Source organism: Aulostomus chinensis, chromosome 4 (genome assembly GCF_037954235.1).
Source record: "Aulostomus chinensis isolate RoL2024-O1b breed Wild chromosome 4, RoL_Achi_v1.0, whole genome shotgun sequence".
Classification (NCBI taxonomy): Eukaryota; Metazoa; Chordata; class Actinopteri; order Syngnathiformes; family Aulostomidae; genus Aulostomus; species Aulostomus chinensis.
Genome location: NC_141323.1, coordinates 19,516,602 through 19,529,085, shown reverse-complemented (window position 1 = coordinate 19,529,085; position 12,484 = coordinate 19,516,602). Strand labels below are relative to the sequence as shown.

The 12,484-nt window shown below is 41.3% G+C and overlaps 1 protein-coding gene across 4 annotated transcripts in view; it reads left to right on the top strand.

The window, feature by feature from the left end:
• The window catches only part of foxp2 (forkhead box P2), a 102,670-nt gene that overhangs the window by 5,406 nt on the left and 84,780 nt on the right, over nucleotides 1-12,484 (top strand). For all 4 annotated transcript variants that reach the window (XM_086202274.1, XM_086202273.1, XM_086202278.1 and 1 more), the window contains 2 exons: nucleotides 3,538-3,604; nucleotides 4,294-4,357. The gene's annotated coding sequence lies outside the window, so the exon portion shown is untranslated. The remainder of the gene's footprint in view (nucleotides 1-3,537; nucleotides 3,605-4,293; nucleotides 4,358-12,484) is intronic.

Here is a 12,484-nt window from a genome sequence, read left to right as displayed (position 1 = left end):
AGCCTAAATACCTCCAGGCAGCTGTTGGCCATAAACTTTTTTTCCCCTACATGTTTTTTTCATGATTTCCTCTCTTTAACACGGGTGAGGTCAAGAGGAGTCAAACCTGTTACAACACCTGTTTCTGCATATGCAAATCTGTTGTTTTGTCATTTAATTAAGCAAGGCAGAAAGACTTTGGTTCCCTTGTGGTTGCAAACGCGACTGGCACTGGGCCCAATTTGACATGCCTTACAGCGGAGAGACGCTGAGGGGAGGGACGAGATGTTGGGCAAAGTGACTCAGACGGCAGATGCCTTCGTTGTCTGGATGGGTTCCTAAAATTCTGATTCAGCTATGTTTTGGGTTCAAGAATGGGTTAGCTCCCTCTTAGCCACTCTTCATCTCCCTGTAAATGAATGACAGAGTCCATTGCCAAAAACTGGTACACGCGTGTCAGGCACACGCCACATGCCACCCCCCCCCCCGTCCTCCTCCTCCCATCTTCATCCCTTCATCATCTGGTGCTCTCCTGCAGCGCTCGCCTCTTAACCACATGTGCCAGTGCCGGGCCTGCTCTTGCTCCAGGGCTAATTGTTCACTGGTAAACTGCATCCTTGTTGGTGGGGGTCTCCCCTTCATCCAGACGCACTGCTACAAAGCTGGATGGTGGCAGCGGGGATGACGATAGTGGGTGGGGGGTACAGATCATGATCTCTCCATGCAGTTTATTTTCCCCTTATAAGTCTGAAGATTGTCGGTTGTAATCCTGCCTGTGCGCTGAATGCAACAAATACACCATGAAATTAAAGGTTATTGCAGGAGCATAATGCAAAAGCTCTGTTCCAGATTATCAAAGCTGTTTGCAGACCTGGGGGAACGAGACAGGGGGACAACAGAATATGGCTTTCTTTGCTTTGCTTGAGTGCAGGAGTCTTGCTGTCCCTCTAAGCACTAGATTATTTTTGTCATTTCAACATATATGCTTTGATTTGCTTGGATTCTAAAAAAGACTTGAGGGGACTGTGTTTAACTCTTAATCATCAGGGTATAGACTTTGTTTTCTGTAGTTGGTCAAATAAGTAACTAACCTGCAGCCAAGTCATTGTATTCTAGTACTTTTCTGGAGTGACCTCCTCAACCAGACTTAAAAGTTTTATGAATTGCTGAAGGAAAAACCTAGCACTAGTCGCCATGCTGAGCTTAATCTCGCCTGATAACCTCGGCCTTCTTCCTCCTCCTGTCTTTCTTTTCTTTTCTCCCCCCTCTCTGTCATCCTCCTCCCTCCTCCGCCATGGCTTGGTGGGTTTGATTTGTAGTTCTGCTCTTCTCTCACCGCACAGACAGCATTAAACCCAGGCCCCACAAGCCCCCTCTGATATGGGAGAGTTCATTAGAGATGCGCCTTTGATGGGCAGCCTTTTCATGTGACTACCGGTTTTTCAAATACCTTGATGTAGAAGCTTAAGAAGGCATTGTGCAGTAAGCCCTCCTTTTGATGCGACTTATTTAGATCTGCATACTAAATCAGGGGGGAGTAAATAACCAGCAAGCAGATGGAAGCAAGGAGATAAGGCACCGGCGAACAATCACATTTGTATTTTGTTATGATGTTGACAGCAGCTAAAATTCACTAATCTAGAGCTACTGATCTGCATTTCAAAGAAATCTCATTTAGCAGCGGGGAGGATAAAGTTCCTCTCATTGTGTCTATTTTATTGCATTCTTCACTAATTTATCTGCCCACAGATTTAACGTACAGGGCTTGGTGGTAGGAGCCAACATCCGCGCGTTGCATAGGGGGTCTTAAATACTGTGAAAGCGGCTACGTCTAGACTGTGAGCTGAGGGTAATTACACGTCTGACCATGAATAGAATGAGTTTGAAGACTCATCTTTCTTCGAGCAGGCCTGAATTGCTCGACTAACACTGATAAGGAGCATTTGGTCCCCACAGAAATATTGCCAGTGACTTTCCTTAACACCCCCCCTCCCCATTCCAACACCATGGATGGTATTTACTTTAAAGATAAAGTTATTGTATACAGTAATCTGACTTGTTAGCATAATGTCCTCTTTCATCACAGGACCCTCCTTTTTCTGCTGTGTGGAGGTATTTGTGGTGTGGGTCTTAAATAGTTTATCTTGACTTAGTGCACAAGCGCTTTATGTAAATATCAGCCTATAGCATTGTGAGGCCTTCATGAATACTTGAATGCATTTGCCATATTTATAAGTTGATAGAATTTACCATTGGATTTATATTTGGCATAAAGATATGTGTGGTATTTGTAAATCCCCACAAATTGGAGGTCATGCAGACTAATAGCATTCCTAATGCTTTTTCAGTGAATAAAATATGACATATGCACAGCCACGAGGTGTATGATATTAACTTGAAATCATTTAGATTGAAAAAGCATTAACTTTGGTCAAAACACTTAAAATTATACTAAAACTATTGAGCTTTATATTTTATTTTGTTGCAGTGTTTATAAGTGAATATTTTCTGTTGTTTACATTTTCATAGATGTACAGTTTGTAGAAGCACTCACACACATACACACTCACCTCTAATGTTCTCCTATTTTGAGTGCAGCAATCTGTGCAACATTTTCCACAAACTCAAAACAGTGAAAAATTATAGCAGTTGGCATGTTTTGTTTTCAGCTGTGCTCTTTGGGCTGAGGGCTTTTTCTGCAGTTCAGAGAGCACATTCCTTGGGATTCAGCAGTCGCTGGTTGCCTGTAGGGGTCATTGGAATTCTGGGAGAATAAAAGGGAGAAAATAAAATCTCAGAGTGGAGCATCCAGGCCATTTTGTGCCCCTCATGCCTCAAGCAGCAGAACTGTGCCTGCTCAACACTACACTATTAGAGGGATTGTAATTTTTCAAAAATGTGGTACTGCAAAAATGTCCAAAGCATTCAGTAGCTGGTGTCCTGGTATTACACATTCTTTCTTTCGTAGTTTCGTAGTCAAAACAAAAAACATCAGCACTAATGATCTGAATTATGTGGATGCCATAGACTTTGCAGTCCAATGTAGACATCATGATAGAAGTACATAAGAAATCAATTGTGTCAGGTTAACGATGTGATTTACTTGGTGTTGAGCGCTCAAGCCTTCAGGCACTGCGCCTTTTTAACTTTTGAGAGTATGTGTGTGTGTGTTTGTGTGTGTGTGTGTGTCTCTGCACGTGTGTGTGTGTGTCTCTGCACGTGTGTGTGTGTGTTTGTGTGCATGCACAAACAGGCAACTGAGAGTACAGTACAGGTTACGATCCCCCCACCACACACACACACACACACACACACACACACACACACACACACACACACACAAAGGCTCCACGCTACATAGCAAAATCCAGGTGTGCTTTGTTGTTTCAAAGTTTATAGCTTTCACCTACAAGTCATACAGAAAATAGTTATGCAAGATACAATCTAGCCCACACATGTCTGCTCAAGCAATGAATGTGCTGGGGAAACATTAAAAGATCAGAAAGTCAAGAAATGCATTCAGGCTAATGATATATGTAATGTTTTCTCTAATCTCAGATTGCTTACATCACTGGACTCCTTCCACACCTGTGACGGACAACAACAGGAAGTTCTCCCCCTGAGGGTGAGTATTAGAACATGGCCCCTTCATGTCCATCTGTCAAAGAATCCTTAACCTTGAGAAAGATTAGAGTGGCATTAATGGTGTCTTTTCAAGGATCAGTGTTGAAATTAAGTGCAACCTACATTCTATTCTCAAGATCATTCATCTGTCAAAGTAAACTCTGATAGATACCTAATTTTTTCTTTAAATTTTCTTTTATGCGTCCATACGAGTATGTCTCTTGTGCAGCACTATGGCATTGTTAGCTCTACTGTGTTTGGATGATTGTACTGGCCAGTCGAGGTCAAGGAGGGCCCATTCTCCCCCTCAAATATAACAAATCTTCATCTTGTCCACCTTGATAGAATTGCCCCTCCACTGGGCAACCTTTCAGTTTTGCCTGTTTGGTTTTCACACCCCAAGGCTTTTCAATCTACTCTTGCTTAGAAGTTATGATATGCATTACGGGGGACAAATGTGGGCAAGCCTGGGTATCACTTTTTTTTATTTATTTTGTTGATGTCTTGATTGAGATTTGTAGCAGAACAGAATGAAATAGAGGGAGAATAAGCTTTAAATTATGTTAGACTCACTTGGTGTGTGTTACCAATGCACTGCATGGCTATACAAAAGACAAAAACAGTCTTGTTCAGTGCATTGCTCATAGTTTTAGTCCAAACATCTTTCTCCCTGCCCGTTTGTCTTTTCAGGATAAAATATGCTCACTTTGCACCCGTAAGAACAAGTAGAAGACACGTTGTAAAGTCCAAAGAGGTAAGTGAAAGCACTTTTTATTGTCTCTGCATGCCTTCTGTTGTGAATTCTCCCAGACTACTGTGTCTACTGTAATGAGCCACATCAGTCATAGCAGTTGGAAGGGTTTAGCCCGGTCCTGGGTGCTGAAATTACAAAACAGCAGAGCCAAGTTTGAGAAAATTATGTCAGTACATGCAGTATTAATGCTGAACATATCAATCATACACTGGGGAATGTGTTTGAAAAGAAATATGAAATACTATATAGGAGGATTTACCATACACATTCACATAATATGCCTTCATCTTATCATACAGTTTGAAAACCAGTGTCTAAGTATTGTTACACATTTCTAGGTTAAGAAACAAAATTTGAACACATCTTTGAAACGTGTCAGTCTTTAACTTCTCTCTAGAAAAGCACTATTCAAGTTTTGTGCATTAAATGATTACACATAAATTTGTTGATTTCCGATGGCACGACAAAATTTTTATACATTCCTCAGGTGCTATGTTGTTTTAGTTAAATGTTAAATATTTACCACCATCATGAGAAACCTATTGTGATAATGAATAACTGAATAACTTGATTGGTAATATCTGCTCAATTTTAGCTTTCTGGTTTATCCTGCACATAGTCATTGTTATACTTGACCAATAAAAGCTCCCTTTTCCAAGCCAACAATACAAGTTAGTGATTGTCATCGAGTCGGTCCACAAATGAGTGTTAGGAATCTTGGGTCAAGTGATGGGAGTCACTGATTACATCACTGGCATGACATGCTATATTGACTGGCATACATGAGCATCTGTGCTGCACAAGTACACACATACACATAACCACACACACTGTCACACAACAGTAACAAATAAGAGAAAGAGCAAATCTTCTGATTATTTCAGTTGATTTTGGTAGTGTGTGTGTGTGTGTGTGTGTGTGTGTGTGTGTGTGTGTGTGTGTGTGTGTGTGTGTGTGTGTGTGTGTATATATATATATATATCTGTATATATCACTTAGTTTTTAATGTGTTTGCTTGAATGGAGTGATTTTTCATCTATTGACTTGTGTATACATGAGCTGTTTTTACATCATTTTTGTATTCATAATTTACATAATTTTCCAAGATTTTTTTTTCAAAAGGTGTGAGTGACAAGAGAGTAGTGAGTTTAATAGATGGGTTAAAGCTTGCAGTTGATTAGCCTTCTATCAAGGTCATTGGATTATTTATTATAAATATTCTGACTTAATGGAGGAAATATGTTTATCTTAGTACAGCATCATGAAGTGGACTTGAGGACTAATATGATGAAAGTCCATGATATTGGGTGGCTTGGCTGTCAAACCAGTTCAACCTCCCCAGAGTCATATCTCCACCGGGCAGCATCCAGATTCCCCTCTCCACCAGAGGTTTGAATGCTGCTTCTTAATTTGTCTAGTCTTCAGCCTTATCTTCAAAGATGAACTCTTACTGTGTATATGCTGGCCTAAAAAGTCCTTCTAATCATTGCAATAAAGTGTAATTGCCCCAGCACTGCACACTGCACTTTCAGTGTAGACACAGATATAAAAATCTACTGTAATTAAGTATATCTGGCTGCCTTTAAGAAGCTGCAGTTTGGACCAAGCAGCCCTCCGCTCACATTTCCAGTCCGAAATGGATTTCTTGTCATAGATCAGAGAGCTCTTGTCATTTCATTTTCAATCCTCAAATGGTTTCCCTGAGCCTGCTAACTGTTGGCCCTCTGAGTGGGCAAACGGTGGAAACCTCCATGGGTCTTTACCCTGGGCACTCAGCAGCCGAGGGGGTAAAGGCAGAAATCAAAGAGACTCGGATAGTTCCCCATTGGTAGCTGCTATTGTCTGGCTTATTTGGGATTGGTGGGGAAGGTGAAAACTGCAGGATTGGGTGTGGGGAGGATGGAGATCAGGCAAAGCAACCCCCCTTTTTTTTATCTTTATCCACCATTAACCCCAGTGCCCCAGTGTGTGGCTGAGATCAGGGCCATTGGTCAATCCCCCATTCACCACCACCCAGAATATTTTAAAGTTAAGCCCCTGCGCTTAACAAAAAAGTCTTACTCATCAAAGGTTTACTTTCCCATCTTTCCCCTATCCTCCTTCTGCTCTCGGTCCCAAGGATCTGCTGCGGTTCTTCACGCACCATTTTCTCTATGGTCCACTGTTTTGTCTTCACACTTAGGGAAAGGGGAGGATGAGAGAACTTTTGGAAGTTCCCCAAGTTTCCATATTTCCATTTAATGAGGTTTGGGGTCCGATAGTGTTGCACTGTGAGCAAATTGGAGCAGAAGGTTGCTGATCTCCGATTAGGGGCTGGCCTGTTTTTAAATACTTTGGATAGTGCTCACATTATTTCCAAAGAGGAAATATTTTTTACACCTGATATGTATTTTCTTAGCCCTTTTCTTTTGATCTTTCTTTGACGCAGTAACGCCCCATATGTAACCCATCAAATCTCCAAAATAAAACCATAAGAAATAAAAATTCAGTCCAGATTTCCTGTTTTTTCTCTTTTTCTCAAGTCTACATAAGCAACTGGGAGGTATTTCTCCTATATAGGTCTGCGACAAAAGAGAAATACCTGTGGGTCAGACAAGAAAAAACAAAAAACAAACAAAAAACAAAAAACTGGAGATGTGGGGTAGGAGAGAAGAGATTGTTAAGCGTTTGTCCAGAGTGCACAGTTGCTATGAGAATGGTGTTAAAAGGGGAGGTGAGGAAGCTCACAATGAGTGGTGCCATCATTCCTTAAGGAGAAGATAAAAAGGTTCAATGGGTCTATTGATCCTTTCTTTATGCTATTCCTCTTTCTTTCCTTTCTTTTCTCTTACAATAACAGCAACACATTCAAATGAGGAACACAGTATGTAATATACTGTCAAATGTTAAAATGATGCAGAGGGTTGTAGGGGGATGTGGGGTTGTAGCAGACCCCTTCAATAATTCTCTACACCTCTTATTAGAGACGAGAAAGACTTAATTGTAAATACCGCACACACAAGCTTAATTTCTATATACGGCCAGGGATCTAGTGTTTCACATGTTATTCTCTCCATGCAATTTAATTGGAGAAATGTTGGGTGCGGAAGCTGGCCTCGATGGCATTTCTCCAAGAGCCTGGGATTATTGTGAAACCCAAGCTGAGGCAGGCATGACATCAGAGCAGCCTGACATGAGTTTGAACTCCCCATTTCAGGTGGGAAGAATTACTAGTGGCTTCACTCTCAGGTGATCGTGTCCAATGAATCGGTCTCACATAGTTGGCCATTCTTCTCCCAAGGTCTAAATGCTGATTGTCTTGACAGATTGAACTTGCGTGTTATCACCAAATTGTCACGCAGACTCATTTTTCAGCCTGCACACATAGCACTCAGTTTATGTTAGCCCCTCACAGTCCACTGTTTTATTGGGATGTCATTATCATAGAAACGGTATCTACTTTAACCCTCTGATGACTTCAGTTATTTCAGTGACAGTGTATTGTGCTACAGAATGGGGTGGACAAGACCAAATTATTTGTATTAAAGTTGGGAAAAATTAGATTTATACTTATTCACAAACTTGCAGAAATAAGATTTAAATAATTAAATGTAAATGTGATTATGAGGGGGCAACCGAAGGGTGACCGTTTCAATCCTCACTTCCCCCATTGACTGTGTTGAATTATCCTTGAGTGAGGTACTGAACCCCTAATTGCTGATGGCCCTGCAACAGACTGGCGACCAGTCCAGGGTGTACCCTGCCTCTAGCCCAATGCTAGCTAGGATAGGCTCCAGGTCCCCCTGTGACACTCAATTGGTCAGCGGTATATAATTATATAAATATATGTGTGTGTGTGTATATATATATATATATATATATATATATATATATATATATATATATATATTTGTATATATATATATATATATATATATATATATATATATATATATATATATATATGAAATGGCAGCAGAATGATGATTGTGTTACTTTTCATGAATTATCTTTAATATAAAAATTTCTACCGTTTTAGTTTTGTATGATTCTTCTATCTATTAAAGTACCTTTTTTTTGCTCTAGCACAACTCTTTTGCTTTCAAAGTTTCAAATCAAACCACACGGTCACAGCCACTGACAAAGCTTTTACTCCAGAGGCAACAAGCCAAGTCCTTTGTTCATAATGATCATTTGATCGCAGCTTGAAAAGGGATACAGGCGGCAGCAATATCCTACAAGAGCTTGGAATCCAACTTCCTTGCCACAAACCGCAAGCCAAGACAGTGCAACTGTTACTACCTGGTTGGAGGCGGTAAGGGCAGAAAGGGTGTGTGTGTGTGTGTGTGTGTGTGTGTGTGTGTGTGTGTGTGTGTGTGTGTGTGTGTGTGTGTGTGTGTGTGCGTGCGTGCGTGCGTGCATGCTTGTGTGTGTGTTTTAGAGTGTGGAGGAACATAGTCATAGCATGCTCGATTTGGGTCATAGGGCTGACAGACAGTGGAATGTGAATGTGTGTATGTTGACAAACTCCACTGCACTCTGAATGGGGTTTGTGATTACACCTCATCATGCTTGCTGCATTGGCCCTGTCCCTGGCCCCCCATCTGTGCGCTCTCTCTCTCTCTTTCTCTTTCTCGCTCTCTCTCTCTCTCTCTCTCTCTCCGTTGTGCCTCTTGGGCAATCATGTGGTCACACTACCTGACTCCTTGCTGCTCAAGAGTACAGTTGACAAAAACAGCCCGAGGCTCGTCATGTGGAAAAGATTCAGTCAGCGCACAGCATATATTCAGCCCCCCACCCCACAACTCCTCACTTTCTCTCACTAAGTAACTGATGCGCGTGGGTGTTTGCTCTTTCTTCTCACCTGTGAAGCGACATAGCATAGCCTGCCTTTGTGTGTGGAGTGTGGAAATTTTAGCGTTTGCAACTTGCTGCTGGTTTAAAGAGCCAAGAGTATATTTGTGCTTCGGCCAACCCCTCTCCCTCACATTTTCTGTGAGATGCAGGCAGTTTCTCTTTGTCAGTTTAGTTAAACTCGTCATGTCATGTAACACAAAGCTGGAGGTCAGTGAAAGCTCTCAGCTGTCAGTCAGGTTGGTGGTCCTGGCCTGTCGAGCTGCTCACCTGTGTTTATTGGACAAGACCTGCTCGGCACTACCCAGGGAGAACACCATGTCTCCCTTTCTGTCTCACTCCCATGCTTTCTCTTCCACTTACATTTTGTCTATTTCTATCACTCTCTTTGTCCATCTGTCTCGTGCTGTCTCTCAGTGCAGTATCATTTTTTATTAAGCATCTCTCTTGTATTTTTTTAAATTGACCACTACAGTTGTTCCCACATCTTCTCCTCACTGTCCTGCACAGTACAATTTTTTGTCTGTTCTTTTTCTCCCCTCCTTTTGTTTCCTCTCCTCTCCTCTGTAGCTGTCCGTTTTTATTTTGTATTATTTTGGGACCTCTTTGTCAGTCCTTCGCTTTAAAGCTGCGCTGTCTCTTTGGCGGCAGTGTTCATCTCTTCTCTGCACCTGGCTGAGCACACGCACGCACATGCACAGCAGCCGCTAGACGTTTGATTGAAACTTGTGTCTCAAAGTTGCTAATGCTCACTGAAGCATTATATTGTAGATAAAGTAAATAAACTAGGTTACCTTGGGAGAAATCTCTGGGATAGACTGAAGTGATCTGGCAGATGACACACACATGCATGTGTGTTGCCTGTGCTTTCTTACACACACACACACACACACACACACACACACACACACACACACACACACACACACAAATAGACATTCAGATATCAAGTGAAGGGGCTGGAAAGGTGTCAGTGATGTTGAGGTGTGAGCAGCGCATGGGATGCAGGGATATTCTTTGGCTTACGAAATTCACAAGCTTCATGTTTTTTTTTTAGGAGCTCTCTGGAAAGTTGGATTCAAGGTCTTGCAGTCAAGTGGCTGCTTACAGTGCAGTGCACCAGGTTTTTATCATGCAAACTATGTTTATTTTTAGCTTAGTGGGTGTCCTAAAAGCCATGCTTTCCATATATATCTGGCACATTATGTACAGAAGCCAAAGTAGTCTGAACCATTCACCTCTAAACTCTGCAACTTTTTTCATTAAGGTTCTTTCAGTCTATTGTTAATCTATTTAATTTGAATGTTTTTTTTGTTTTTTTTTTGCTGGAAAGACTTATTAGCCCAGCTAGTTAGCATATTGGTTAAATTCTTTGTGGCTACTGCATTACAAAGCAGTGTCCACTAAATGATCCGTCCATTTTAGAGTGCTAGCAAGGCAGCAAAGCCACAGATGGAAAGAACCCCGCATTCATATTTTTGCCTGGTATTATGTAAAACTCCCCAGTGTTCACAGTGGTTCCATTCTCTGCTGTAAAGTGGTATAGGTGACATGGTAATACATTTGCTTTGTGCCTAGTGATAAATACTCTACCAGGTCTTTCTCACTCCGCTGCCTCCGAATGTGTTCGGACAGCGCTTGTATTGTCAAAGGCACAGGGGTCATTCAAAACTTAACTCTCTCTCCCCTCTGCCTTTTGTCAAATATTTCTGCGCGGGTGATAGTTTTCTCATTTATTTAGTGAATAGTCAGCGGGTGAAGAAGAAAGAGTTTTACATTATGGAAATGATGGAATGGGTTATAATCTCCCACATATTCATCACAGCAGACATTGGACCCTTGTGATACCGTCCTCCATTTGGCTATTGTTCCTATTCTCTAGCAGTGTTCCCCTCAATGGGCAAAGCAGGCTTTAATCCTGTCCTTCTTTGGAATGACAATGTTTACTAGCGATCATTCAACAAGGAGCCAGGAGCATGACACACATCCCTCTGTCCATAAATGTGCTGGAGCAAACTACAAAAGAAAGTTATTGTTAGTCATCTCAGGATTGTTGGAAAGGAGAAGCTGGTTTGACAAGAAATAGATGTGAGTGTGTTTGGGTGCCAACCCCTACAAAATGTTTTTCGCCACCTCTTTCTCTTGATATGGTTCAAATTCAGCTGTACTAATAGGCCTTTGGCGTTTGTGTCAGACCCATATTGCGCATTTACTTGCTTTCGAAAAGGGCAAAACAAGCCAAAGCATGTATACATTTTATTTTCCATCAACCAATGCTAATGCAATACTTCAAAATACACATCAAGATACAGTATTTTAAGCCCACATATATTGAAGACTTTCCTTTAATTAAGCCAATATTATTATCTCTGGGAGCTCTAAAAGTCACAGGCTTCCTTGCAAACACAAAGAAGGCATCCGTTATTGACAGCTTTTGAAGTACACTAGTTTTAATCAAACACAGTCCTCGTCACGCACCTACAGCATTTTGAGGTGTGTCAAACTGCCTTAATGCTGCTACTCCAAACTGGTTTTGATTGAAGACCACAACTTGTTTTGCTTTGGGTATTTTTCTGTTTGCTTTATTTGTCCCGTGTATTTCTTCCTTATTGTACATAGCCAGTTCACCAGCTACCACATGCCTTCTCTCTGGAGTCATCTCCACATCAATTGTGTCTGTGCAGATGTCAAACCAAGTTGGAGGCAAAACTAGGAACCAAACCAAGTCTTTGCGTTGATAACCTACACGATACATGACTGTAGCTTTTCTACAATTCCTACCTGGTTCTGTGGTGTGGGCATGAAAATGTGTGGTACATATCATAGTGGTCCTCACACAAAATAGGACAGTTCTAGGAAGAATGAAACAATCATTTAGTGTGGAATACCTGCTATCCTTGTATCAGGATCTATCTTACAAATGGTTCCAAGTTAATCTCAGCTTGGTTCTTGAGGAGTTTATTGGAAAATAGCCTGGAACTCTACACACACATATTACTATTAACATTACACAGTCACACATGCACCTCTTTCTCTCTCGACCACTTTTGTTAATGGCACAGACGCATCCTTTTAATGGAATCTGCTGCATGTATAACATTTGATAGGTGAAATCATATTAAGTAGCCCACTGCACAATAATAATCCTGAATTGCTTGCTTCATTGTGGACATCTCTGGCCTTCTTATATTTATTTTTTTTAACATTATCATGCAGAAGCACAAAGTTTGCATGTTGAACTGGTGTGTGAGTACAGGATTCAACCATAGAGCAAAACAATCTGAGGTCTAAGAT